The following is a 12,378-nucleotide window of genomic DNA, read 5'->3' on the forward strand; positions in this document are numbered from 1 at the left end:
TAGCGGACAGCCCTCAAGTCAGAAAGGGCAGCCAGCCACGAGTCTGGGAGAGAAAGTATGACATGACTTTTTCAGGTCCCTACCATCCTGGGACTGAATGACCTGATGTCCTATTGTCTTGAAATTAAGCGCAGGGTCCTTCTGGTCCTCCAAGCTCTGTGCTTTCAGAAGTGCCTCCAAGGAGGGCCTAGATTGCCATCATCCCTGATGCCACAGTGAGCATGGGCCGGGACACCGTGGTACCCCACGAGTGGGTGCCTTCATCAGGTAGAAGGGGGGGCAGCAGGAGTCCCAAAGCAGAGGCCCAGTTGTGACCAGGATGTCTTCCAATGGGAAGCCTGGTTTCTGAGGGGCAGCCTCAGCTGGCAGCTGCAGGATGTGAGGTTAAACGCCCAGACAGACCTGCGGCTTCTGGAGACGCAGTGGGCCCGAGGCCTGGCGGGTTCCATCCCAGGTGGAGATGGCCTGATGATGGTGAAGCTGGGCCTGGGGCTGGGCCCAGAGGAGACGGGGCTTGACTTTAACAGGCAGGTAAGCTAATGCGTACAAAGTCAGTTTCCTCGTACATCCTTCTTCTTAAGACTTTTCTTCACTTTGTGGACCATTGTGTCAATCAATCTATCATGTTAAAATATGGGCCACGTCTCTCCTTTGGGAGAACATCCCCAGGGGATCCCAGCTACGTCCCCCCTGACCACCACCCCAGCTGCAGCTACTGTTGGGGTGAGTCCCCCACATCTTTCAAGAGGGCTCGGCAGGGAGAGAACAGCCCAGTGACCCCACGCGTGGCATCCTTGCACATGGCACACGGCCTGGAGAATTCTCTAGGATCCTTACTACCTGTTGAGACGGCAGTCTCGAGTGACGTGCGCGGTGCCGAACAACAATCCCTCTAAACTGTTCTGAGCGGGAACACCTGTCCTCGCCCTTTTGGGAAATTCTGTGCTCTAGGCAGCGCTTTCTAAAGGGTGTCACCCTCCGTGTGTGTGTACCCTACTACCCCCCAACTGCCTCCAAGCTGGCAGTCAGGCAGAAACATGAACTACTGTATTGTCACTGACTCTGCTAATTAAAGCTGACACACACATGCAAACAACAACCCCACCCCCACCCCAAGAAAACGCTCAAAAGGAAACCATACCTCAAAATATTTCCTTCCGGACAGCCTCTGACCTCCGCGTAGGCAAACCTTGGGGAGAAGCCCCTATCGTGAAGGGCTTAAATCTATCAAAACACCTTCTTGATTGATAAACATGCCAGGTTTATATTATGATTACTGCATACAATTTTCTGTCACTGTTAATTTATTTGAAAGTCTTAACCTGGTAGGGTATGACACCGGCAGTATTTTATAATGAGAACGGCGGAAATCAATCATCCCCTCCAAAGAGTACAAAGAAAGCACTCCCCAATCATTCAGCACACAGGTGCCAGGATCCAAGCAGGCTCAACACGCAAACAGACAGACGGATGCACCCACTGGGAGGCGCATCCCCGGATCTGAGCCCTTTAAAAGCTGGAAGAGTGATTGGGTTCGTGTAGGTTTTGCATCTGATGGTGTCCAAGTGCTTTGGACGGCAGAGTGCTAACCTCTCTCTTCATTGGGGGGAAAAAAAAAAACAAAAAAAAACAAAAAAAAAAAACCAAAAAGCAAACAAAAAAACCCACCAAAAAACACCTAAGGCACAGCGAGGTTCAGTCCCTGGTCTGCATTTGGCGTTTCCCGCACCTGAACTTGGAGCCCAAACCCCAGAAGAAACGCTCCAAGGTCATTCTCCGTCACCCAGACAGGCGGATACAGGGTGCAGGATGCGGGCGGGCGGTCCTGAGGAGAACGCGCTGCTGGGCGGCTGGGGAAAGAGCCACCAGGACCCTGGTCGACACCCGCCTCTGCTAGGCCGCTCTTCGGTAGTTGGGGGATATCCAGCCGACGATATTGAAACCTTCCCAAATGAACTTTGCATAGAGACATTTTCATTCGCTGCCTCCCTCCTCATGCATATTAACAAATGGTATGCGCGGCCTCATTTAATTCACTGATTTTACATTCGGATCACTTTCTCTTTTACAGCTATTTTTACCGGGCTTCATTAATCTTTGTTGAATACAATGGCATACATCTTTAATGCGGCCGCTGTCAAGTTATATTTCAGCAAGAGCTGCAAACTGAATGGCAGGGAGCAATATTAATAAATTTAACATAGACTGTATCAATTTTTAACAGAACGAATGTGGAAAAGCTAAATGTATTATTTTTCGTTTAAATCATAGGGTTTATCACCGGTTAAGTAGCAGCGATTTCGCGGAAACTTGTGACGCGCCATACAAATAGATTTACATCTCATTAATAAGTAAATTAGGCAAATGCCTTTCAAGTTCAGACAAGTACATAAGTGTAATCTCCATATTAAAGGAGTAGTCTTTGATAAACCACCGAGGAATTGTGGCGGCCAAGGATGTGACATGTTGCCGGGGCTGGTGCCCGGTCTAGAGGCCCACCTTTAATTACACTCCTTCATTACTAAAGAGATAAGTGTCTCTCCAGTTAAGATTCTATAAATGAACAGCATGCTAGCACCTCCCAAATCATTTTTGCAGGCACCATGAAAAGGTGGTAACAGTTATGAACAAAAACGAATTACCACCTGTTTTTTCTCTTTCCCTGCCCTGTGATAACGTGGCTATATTGACACGAATTCACCTTAAATCTCTAAAAGAAACGATCCTTTAAGGATGCTATTTTGTTTAAGGATGAAAAGGGGAGGGAGACGAGGAGGAAAAAAAAAAAAAACAAAAACACCACCACCACAACAACTCTGATTTTTTTTTTTAATTTCTCTTCATAAATCCCAACAGAGATAATTTGCTGTAAAATGTAAACCCAGTGAGAACTTGCCTGTCTGTGTTAAATAAAAAGTTACGGTTGGCAGGAGGCATGTTTTTGCAGTAGCTTTAGCGATTATAGGAAATTACATGCAAAGCCAGAGTTCTGATCCTAAGTTAATTTATAATTGGAAAAAACTTATTAATTAGCTATGTCGCTCTAATTAAGAATTAGAAGACTGTGCACTAGGACATCAGTCAGTAGCCAACTGACAGGAGTTTCTGAAAGCCCAGAAGAGACAGCTGTTCAGCCTTGCACACTATGCCCTACATCTTCCGGGAGCCTGGCACGTACAGACGCAGGCCTGTCCTTCGTCCTGAAGCCACAGGGTCCTGAAGACTGGCCACCCGGCAGCCCAGGGTCTGGCCCAGACCCGGCGCCCCACCCAGCTTCCGCGTGGGACCAGAAACTTCTACACACACACACACACACACACACACACACCTCTGAGGCTTTCCCACCATTTTCCAGCTTGTTTCGATTTTTGTTTCCAAACTGGCTTTCCTTCCTCTGCGTTTTTTAAAAGCACCTTTGACTTGTTTTCTTTCTTTCCAATGATAGATACAAAAAAGAAAAAATAAAAAAAAAAAAAGATTCAATATGTAAGCACTTGTAAAGGTCTGAAGTTTTCTAAAAATACATGTTTAATTAAAAACAGAATTTCAGAATCTTTAATCCCAGGGCCTCCCCGCGTTGGCCACCGTTTCTTCCCGTGGAGTTTTCACCTTCAGTGGCAAACCTGCGATGTCAAACGGCTTCTGTTCTGATCGGTTATTAAGACAGGAAATGAAATAAGAGCACAAACAATGGGATGAAAGCTACTGTCTAAGTTAATTGTTCTCTGAAAAAAAAATACATGATTAATTTTTTTTAACCCAACCTAAACCTTTGCCATCTGTAAGGGTCATTTTCCACGCGAAGGTTGGCTTTCAATTAGGGCAGAACAAAAGCTCAAGTGGGCATTGGAGAGAGTTCCCTTTTCTTATTTGAATACCAAAAAAGATGTCCCCCAGATAATGATGCTTAAAAAAAAAAAATCTCTGCATTAGCACATTTCTGCCATTCTATTCCATTTGCTGGCAAAATACAAGATTCCTGATACACTTATCTTATGAGGTTAATGATCTTTTGTTGTCTGCTCTAAGCCTATTATTCATTTTAAATTAGAGGCAAAGTGGTGTGTTTAAAAGTAATTCAAATGGGAAGTAGTCTTTCTTTAAAATAAGGGGCTTTAATCCCTTTTCACAATCATTAGCCTGTACTTAGCTAAAAGAACTAGGTTGTGTAGGAAAAGGAACAGTTCGCTAGATATTTTGGGTGTTGCCTGTAATGAGACTCTAGGGGCAAAGGCAGAGGGACCCCCTACAACCTGAATCCCTCCTAGCGCTCTGCCAGCTCCGTGGGTTTTCAGCAGAACTGGGGAGCTCCCAGCTAGGCCGCGTGTTCAAGGGTGTCGTGCTTTGTACGGTATGCTACCGGCCTCAGCAAAGATCGCCCAGTTTTGGAAGGAGCTCAAGCTCCAAAAGGCAAACCTGTTTTAAAGTTAAGCCCGAAGACTGTGAAGTTTATCCTGAGAAGATTAAAATCTCTAAGACCTGTGGCTTTGGTAGTTTACACGCAGGTGCAGAGGGGGTTCAAGGAAACCCGGCTAAGCAGGTGGCCACTTGTGCCAGCATCCAGGACAAGGAAGTGCATGCGGGTCCAGGAACGCGGTCTGTGGTTACCAGGCAAACTGCCAGCGGGGGACCTTCCCTGCTCTTCACGACTCCCCACCTCCACCTCCACCCTCCCCCCGCCCCCTTCACCTGGGACCTCTCCTGTGAGACTGCAGAACTCTTCCCAGTCTGTTTGGTTTCTCGCCACCTCACCGTAAAGTGCAGCTCGAAGTGTCAGTCCTCAACTACTCTTGCATCCGACACCTGCCCGTCGTACTACTCTGGGCACAAGGCAAGCGTTTGAAGAGGCCCGTCCTCCACTGTGCCGGTGAGAACTTGTCTTCGTTTCTGTGTCCTCGGGGTCCAGCGTGAGGTACGGCACGTAGTAGGTGTTTTATATATCGATGCGTGGACGAAGGGAGAACAGAGGCAATGGAGCAGCTGACACAGAAATTGAACTATGTCTCTATACCTCCCGAGCCCCTCAGAATCACCTGCTTCCTCCCCATTCTGCCTCCTCTGGATGCTGGGGAGGCTCCTGTTCCCCTTAACTGTTGGGCAGAGCCTCCAATGTACTTTGGACAGGCTCAACTTCTCTGGAGAGGAAAGGGGTCGTTCAGGTTAGATAGCTCCAAAGACGGAGCTGATTCTTTGGGGTTCTCACGACCTCCACTACAAGCAGAGGAAGGATCTGGGGGCCTTTTGCCACCCCCAGCCTGCTAGGGCTCCCCACCCTGTGTGTTCTATAGCCTGGGGAAGCATGGCCTGCTGAGGTTGATGGAGGAAAGAGAAAATTACCCGATGAAGGAGGGCTGCCTGCCCCACCGGATGGATGTGTCCGGGAAAACCGATCAGTCCAACGAAGCCTGTCCGTTTGCTATCATGACTATTTCCTTATGTTGTTTAGGGTGGGCTCACTCAATGCAACAAGTTCAGAAAAGGAAAAAAACAAAGCAAAAAACATACAACTTTCAGTGGGGGGGGGGGAGCGTAGTTTTCATTATTGGCAAAAGAAAACATGATTGTTTACCTGGAAAATTTAAGAATTTGAAAGAATTACTATAAATATTGGAAATAATAAGATTTCAGTGACATCCATAATTCTAAATAAACAAAAATCTATTGCCTTCTTATATGCCAATGATAATCATTGTGATAATAAAATGCATATAAGATTCCACTGACAATAGCAAAACCACTCTATAAACTACCTAGGAATAGTTACCAAGAAATGCATTGGGAAAGTATATGAGGAAAACTATAAAAATCTAATAAGAGACATAAAATCAGGCTTGAATCAATGGAGATGCAAACCATGTTTTCAGAAAGGCTCAATATTGTTTATGCTAAACATCATACCCGTAAAAAAAATCCAACAGGGCTTTTGATGTGGAGTAGGTTTTAGAAATGGATAAAATGATTTCTAAGTTGAACATGCAAAATAGTCAGAATGCTTCTGAAAAACCCATATAAATAGTGAGGAGGAGCTGAATGCTTCACGTATCAGGCAAACCACGGCGTTAACACGGTACAGTTACAAAGAGATCAGAAAAGCAGAAGAAAAAAAAAAAAAACCCAAGTATGCATGGCAATTCAGTATGTGCTTTAAGGTGGCATTTTAAATCAATATGAAAAATAAATTGTTTAATAAATGTGGATAGGACCCCGAAGTAGGCATTTGCAAGGTGGGGATGGGAGATTTCAGTATCCCTGGGGTGTTGCACGCTGATGTCCTGGTGTGGCTTTCAAAAGGACAAGAGGCTCCCTTTCACAGAAGCATCATTTCATTATTTTGAAAGTTTTTTTGCATTTATATTATGATTGTGGATTCCAAAGGTGGTGCTTGTATATCTGTGTTTGAGAATTTTCAAGCAGATGGCAGTAAAGACCCTTGGCTGGACGTAAGCTATTATATTACGACAATTTTCCAGGATATGAAAGTCAAGTGCCTAGCTCTGACATGGTAGGTCTGTATCATCCTGCTTAAGACGTAGGAAGTAAGGTCAGGCTCCATTACTGAACAATCTGGAAACATCGAGTATGAACAGAGCCTCTACTCAATGAGGGCCCTGTCTCTGATGTCCCAATCCACGGGTATTTTTTAAAAAGTAAATAAAATAAATAAATGAAACAAAACTGAACAACAAACAGAGACAACAAACCTATGATTCTCAGTGTCCTGGCTAAGAACGTGAACATTTCATGCTATAGTTTATGTCCTTTGCTGTTTGTTTAATTTATCAGAATAATATTGCTGAGTTTCCCGTTTAAACTTACAAGTACTTTCAGGGCACATCAGTGCCTCAATTGCTTGAGTGTCCGACTTCGGCTTGGTCATGACCTCATGGTTTGTGAGTTTGAGCCCCACGTCGGGCTCTGCGATGATAGTGCAGGGCCTATTTGGGATTCTCTCTTTCCCTCTGTCCCATCCTTGCTTGTGCTCTCCCTCTCTCTCTCTCTTTCTCTCTCTCTCTCTCTCAAAATTAAAAAAAAAAAAACAAACTTTAAACTACAAATACTTTTTAGTATGTTATGAATCATATAATTATCAATATTTATTTTCTAGTAATAATTTATTTTGTAAAAAATGGATTTGTGCTGTTATTATTAAGAAATAATGGGATATCAACTTATTTTTTTCTTTATGTTATTGGCATAAGGGCACCCTCTTGACCAGAGGTTTCCCGTTCCTCATCACATACACCAAAATGAAGTTCAGACATGTTATAATTTTAAAATAAAAAAATAAAGCTGGGGTGCCTGGGTGGCTCAGCCGGTTGAGCGTCCGACTTCGACTCAGGTCATGATCTCACAGCTCGTGAATTCGAGCCCCACGTCAGGCTCTGTGCTGACAGCTCAGAGCCTGGAGTCTGCTTTGGATTCCGTGTCTCTCTCTCTCTCTCTCTCTCTCTGCTGCAACCCACTCGCATTCTGTCTCTGTCTCTTTCAAAAATAAATAAACATTAAAAAAAATTAAAATAAAAAATAAAGCCCCACATGATGTAGAAGATATACATAAATGACCTTGAGAAGGAGAAGGGTCTTCTAAGCTTAATTCAAAGGGTAAAATCATTAAAAAAAAAAAAGATGGAGAGATTATTTGAGGAAAAATAACATATTTTTATAAATACTCCTTAAAACTTTATAATACTTAAATAGCAAGCAAGAATTAAAGCAAAAAAAATTAAAAAATTTAAAAAAAAGCAGAAGTCTATAAGGAAAATGCAGGCCCAGGACGGGCTAGGAAAATGCGTCTCAGAGAGCACAGAACAGGAGCCAGCAGTCTGGCTGCATGAAAGCTTCCTGCAGATCAGGTCAAAAACGTGAACAGTCTGGTACAAAAACGGTCAAAGAAATGGAAATGGAATTAAGCAAATGGGAAGATGACGACAGCCACTCTTCATGAGAAAATGAAAATTGGGGCACCCGGGTGGCTCAGTCCGTTAAGCGTCCTACTTCAGCTCAGGTCATGAGGTCTCAGTCCGTGAGGTTGAGCCCCGCATCACCACAAGGGCAGAGCCTGCTTGGGATTCTCTCTCTCTCTCCCCTCTCTCTGCTTCTTCCCCACTTGTGTGCTCTCTCTTCCTTTCTCTCTCTCTGTCTAAATAAATAAATAAACCTAAAAAAAGAAAGAAAATGAAAATGAACCTGAGATATCGTTTTGACTATTGGGATGAAAGAAATTGAAACAATGCGCAAACCTGAAAAACACGCCGACAAAAAGAAGCAAAATAAGTCCACGCAGAATGCAATGTTGAATATAGGAAGAAATGGGCCTTGTCAACCGTCAGGAAGAAAGAAACTTGTCCAAAGCCTGTGAAGGAAATTATCACAGAGTAGTATAAACTTTAATATTGTTATACTCTTTACTTTTGTTTCCAGTGTTTAGTTCAAGACATTAATGGAAGATAAAGGCAGTTTTCCCCCCCTAAGTTGTTTATAAAAGGATAGCTATTTTAAACAGCTAAGACTTCATCTAGTAGGGGACTGGTTAGGTTAATTATAAAATATCTGTGAAATAAAATACTATGCAGTTATTAAAATGAGGATGTGGATGTGTGATCGGTATCACATATCTCATCTTTTTTTTTTATTTTTTTCTTAACGTTTATTTATTTTTGAGACAGAGAGAGACAGAGCATGAATGGGGGAAGGTCAGAGAGAGAAGGAGACACAGAATCTGAAACAGGCTCCAGGCTCTGAGCGGTCAGCACAGAGCCTGACGCGGGGCTCGAACTCACAGACTGTGAGATCGTGACCTGAGCCGAAGTCGGATGCTTAACCGACTGAGCCACCCAGGTGCCCCATCACATAACCTCATCTTGCATTACTGTGCATTTTCATATGCGCACAAACATATAAACGCTGAAGTTGCACACGCCGAAAGGTAGCAAGGTTTCCGCAAACTCTGAATGGCTTCATCATGAGCATGCTTCTCCTTTATAATCAGGAAAATCTTGAAGCTATCTTTGAAGCAACTATTTTTGTCCAGATTAAAATAAATACTCATTCTGAGCAACGGAAACGGAATGGTGCTTGACAACTCTGTGAGAGGTCTGGGCAACAAATCTAAATGAAGGTGCTCAGATGTCTCTACATTTAGGAAGCAAGTGTGTGTGTGTGTGTGAGCCCTTCCTGCAAGGTACGTTCTTCCAGTTCCCGTCTTGCTCCATCTGAGTCTGGAGATTGGAATTCAGTACTTCCCTCCCTCCCACCTCGTCACCACCACCATCATGGGCTCCCAAGGCCAACCCGGGTCGCTTTATTGGGTTTTTGGCTGGCTTGGGAGCAGACGTAGGACAAAGCTGCTGAGAAATAGAAACTTGGAGACTGATGACAAGAAGGGAGTTAGTCTCTCCAGGAAACTTTCAGGTCTGCTAGGCTGAGCTTGTTTTATTTTATTTTAAAATTTTTTTTTAATGTTTATTTATTTTTGAGAGAGACAGAGAAAGAATGCAAGTGTGTTAGGGGCAGAGAGAGAGGGAGACATGGAATCCAAAGCAGGCTCCAGGCTCCGAGCAGTCAGCACAGAGACTGATGCAGGGCTCCAACTCATGAGCTGTGAGATCATGACCTGAGCCGAAGTCGGACGCTCAACCGACTGAGCCACCCAGGTGCCCCAGCTGAGCTTGTTTTAAATGTAGGTCGCTGGACCCCTCCTCAGGTGATGAATCTGGCTGTATGGGGAGGCTGGACGATCTCTGGTCTCTTTAAAATCCCAGGGTTCAGCAGATGAGGCCATGGATGCTGTTTGATATCAGTAGGATGACAGTCTTCTCTCTGAAAGCATATCATGGGGAGTCCCACACGCAGGGTGGGTTGGAGCAGATGCCAGGTCCCTGGGCTCCCCTTGAACCAGCACCACCATTTTACATTGGAGCTCATGTTTTGTAACTATTCAAAGTCATTCACACTTGAAAGTCAGGCAAGGGCTGGTTGGCATAGACCATCTGGAAAGGCTGAGAAACCTGAAAACAGGTATTTTTTTTTAAACGCATCTTTATATTGTTTCACTGGCTGTGGCGATAACTTTCCTTTTTTAATTTTGGAAGAAAAAATTAAATAAGAATGTGTACATTCATTACAATGAACATTGCAGACTGTGTGAGAACACAGAAGATGCTGCCAGTCTATGTACTAAAATATATATATATATATATATATATATATATATATATATAATTAAAATGTGTTTTTGTAGCTTGAGTGTGACAGCTTAAATAAAGCCATGCTGTGCTGGGCATATATAGCATAAAGACAGATAGACTATCAAGTACAGACTAGACTGAATGTAGAGTCTGTAGATAGACCATGAAGTACACAAAATAAATGTGTTGAATGAAGGAATGGGGGGATAAATAACCAAACGACAAGACTCCAGAAAATACTGCAAGGAAGTATGGTAAATAATTTTGATATGGGTGATTTTGCAATTTTCACTACTTTACTTTCCAAATTGACTTTAGTAAGCTCATGTTAATTTTTAAAAATTATTCACTAGAATCTAATTCTAAACCAAACTTCTGGCTTGAGGTGCTGAAGGGCCGGAGGAAAGAGCCAAACAATGAGGAGAAGACCAGACCTGGAACACAAGGCATTCCGCAAGACGGTGATCTGCACCAACACGGTCATGGGGAGGAAGGAAAGGAGGAAAGAGACTTTTAGACCAAAGGGACTAAAGAGGCAGCACCAACCAAAAGCTAATGTGGGTCTAAATTGGATCCTAGACTATAGGGTATGTAGGAGATATATATGAGATTTAATTACATATATATAAATATATATGTAATATATTATGTAAGATACTTATCCCAAGAATGTATATATGTAATATAATATATATAATATATAATATATATGTAATATTATATATATTTATATATATATGTATGGCAAGATGTGAAGAGTTGTTATACCTAAATTGAAGATACATAGGTGTTTATTGCATGATTTTTTTCCCAGAATTTCTGTGTGCTTCAAAAATTTCATAAGAGAAATTTGGGGGAAGATTTTATAATAAATATATGTGCATATAAATGTGCATGTGTGTGTACACGCACACAAACATACATGCATCTATACAGACATACATGTTCGCCTCAGCTCTCCAGGTTACAGCCAGAAGGATGGGCCCCAGAGGCTGTGACTGAGTCGCATTAGGAAGCAGAGGGTTGAGGTCCTGGAATCAGTCTCATTTCCATGGTGCCTGCTTCTTGGTCTCCGCGGGGCTGAGAGCCCCCGCCTGACCTCCAGAAGGTGTCTCCCCATTCAGTTCAGAGCTCACTACCAGGCTCTGTCCTGGCGAGGAGGAAAGAGGAGAAATCAGAGCTTAACCTCCACTCTGAGACAATCTGCAGAAACCAGGAAGGCGTCCACAGACTCCCTGGCATTTATGACAGCACCACTGGGAAGAGCCTGTATATATCCTATCCTGCAGGGGAAACTGTGTGTGTGTGTGTGTGTGTGTGTGTGTGTGTGTGTGTGTGTGTGTTGGGGTGGGGGTCCCAGGAGACAGGCAGGGTAAGGTGGTCCCATGGAAATGTGGGCGTCTTGGGGGGCTGACAGTAGAGACAGATGCCCGAGTTACGGGGTGTACAAGACACGCCTCAGTTGTGGGATGTACAAGCTACACAGCAGGGCCCAATAATCAGAGAATACTCAATATAATCTATGTGTAGGTTATAATCACAATCTGTTTTAAAGATATAATTCACATATGATAATATGTGACTAAAAATTGGCTAAAATTGAGTTGACACTGTACAATTCAATGTTTTAGTATATTCGTAAGTTTATGCAGCCGTCACCAGTATATAATGCCAGAACATTTTCATTGCTCCCCCCAAAAAACTGTACCCATCACCAGACCCTCCTCCCATTTTCTCCTCCACCCGGCAACGACTAATCTTTCTATCTGCACGGATTGGCCTCTTCTGGACATTTCAAATGAGTGAAATAGCACAACATGTGGTCTTTCATGTCTTGCTTTTTTATTTATCATGATGTTTTCAACTATGTTGTGTGTATCACTGCTTGGTTCCTTTGTATGGACAAACAAGTCACATTTTGCGTACCCATTTGGCAGTTGATGAACACCTGTGTTGCTTCTATTTTTTGTCTATTATGCATAACGCTGCTATGAACATTTGTGCAATTGTGTGTGTGGATACGTGTTTTCAATTCCCGTAGTTATAGACCTCAGGGTGGAACTTCTGAATCATACGAGGCACTTCCAGACTCTTCCAAAGTAGCTCTACCATTTACATTCCTGCCAGCAAAGCGTGAATGTACATTCTCAGCAACACTTGCTATTTTCTGTGTTATTATAGCTATTCTAGT

The sequence above is a fragment of the Herpailurus yagouaroundi genome, unplaced genomic scaffold, assembly GCF_014898765.1.
Source record: "Herpailurus yagouaroundi ecotype Mexico unplaced genomic scaffold, PumYag 163, whole genome shotgun sequence".
NCBI classification, from domain to species: domain Eukaryota; kingdom Metazoa; phylum Chordata; class Mammalia; order Carnivora; family Felidae; genus Herpailurus; species Herpailurus yagouaroundi.